A 1,618-nucleotide genomic window follows, 5' to 3' on the forward strand; every position below is an offset into this window, starting at 1 on the left:
AGGAATCCTGCATTGCCTCATTATCCAGCAACTATTGCGTAACTCTGGTTTTTCTGTTTTTTCAAAACTATCCCATCACATTATCTCAAATTTATGTGGTAACTGCTCCCCCATTGAACTCAATTCATTTCCTCATTGGGAGGAAGTCAGCAGGTTCATTGTTTCATTTTGGTTCATCAGAACAAAAGAGAAAGAACAAAAGGTGCCAATAGATACACCACATGGACAAGTGTATATAGACACACACTTCTGCGTTCTATTTTCCTACCAGCATAATTTCTGTTGCTTCAAATCCAGTCGTTCTGCAATTTTCCTCAGGTGCATGGCTACTTTTTTGGCACTGGCATGTTTGGTGTTTTCCTGTTATGAACGAAAGTGGTTACACTGAGCTGGCAGGAGAGGCGCAGTTGAGGCCATGTATATGCTGAATGTTGCTGCTCACTTTTACCCAGAATAGCAATAACATGTACTCAGACCATCTCTTATTGCAGTCGCAGGTGTATTTGCAATTTTCTGGACAAGCGCATAGACTGGGAGGCATGAGATCAGTTACCCAAATGTGTTTTAATGGCCACACCTGCTTAAAATTAACTGTAATCACAACTACTCTGTCGGAATTCACTCTGAATAATTCATTTTATGTCTGATAATTTAGAAAGATTATTTATAAATAAAACAAGATAGTACTCAGCATGTGGCTATAGATATGAGTATGATTATGGCCAAAGGACGTTTGATTTGATGTACCACAACATAGTTATACAGTCATGGCCCTGTGTTTCTGTCAAATAAGGAAATTGTTGCAATGATAAATTCTTTACTATTTTCATGTTTATAAAAGTTGAATCAACCTTTGTGTGGTGTGGACCACACTGAGCAGGAACCCTTCAAACCTGAGAGAGTTGGAGCAGTTGGCAAAAGAAGAGTGGTCCACAATTCCAGTAGAGAGGTGGAAGAAACTCACTGATGGTTACAGAAAGCAGTTGATTGCAGTTATTTTCTCCAAACGGTGTGCTATGAAATATTAAGATGAGGGTGTCAGTAATTCTGTCCAGTCCATTTTTAGATTTCAGTGTGTAAAAGGATCAGATTTGGCATTTTTCTCAGCTTATTTTGTTGTTGCAATGCAAACAAAAGGAATAAACATGAAAATAGCAAAGAATTTGTTATTGCAACAGTTTTCAGGGAGAAGTGATGTATTATTTGAGAGAAATGCAGCAGTGTCAATATGTTTGGCCATGACTGTGGCTATGACTGTGGGCCTCGGCTGGGATCTTCCTATGATGCTCTGGGCTCCCACCCCTACGTACTGTATTATTTTACACCACCGTTACATGTCACTAACTGTGTGTCTCCTCTCTCCCATAGCATTTCCTCTCTCTCCCCCATAATGTGTCCTCTCTCTCTCTCCCGCAGTGTGTCTCCTCTCTCCCGTACTGTGTCTTCTCTCTCTCCTGTAGTGTGTCTCCTCTCTCCCATAGTGTGTCCTGTCTCTCTCCCGTAGTGTCTCCTCTATCCCGTAGTATGTCCTCTCTCTCTCTCTCTCTCTCTCTCTCTCTCATAGTGTGTCTCCTCTCTCCCGTAGCGTGTCCTCTCTCTCTCTCCCGTCGCGTGTCCT

The 1,618-nt window shown here is 41.7% G+C and overlaps 1 long non-coding RNA gene across 1 annotated transcript in view; it reads left to right on the top strand.

Moving 5' to 3' along the window:
• Positions 1 to 1,618, top strand: part of LOC109974578 (uncharacterized) — a 15,854-nt gene that overhangs the window by 1,149 nt on the left and 13,087 nt on the right. The gene's annotated exons all lie outside the window — the stretch shown is intronic.

Source organism: Monopterus albus, unplaced genomic scaffold, assembly GCF_001952655.1.
Source record: "Monopterus albus unplaced genomic scaffold, M_albus_1.0 scaffold339.1, whole genome shotgun sequence".
NCBI classification, from domain to species: Eukaryota; Metazoa; Chordata; class Actinopteri; order Synbranchiformes; family Synbranchidae; genus Monopterus; species Monopterus albus.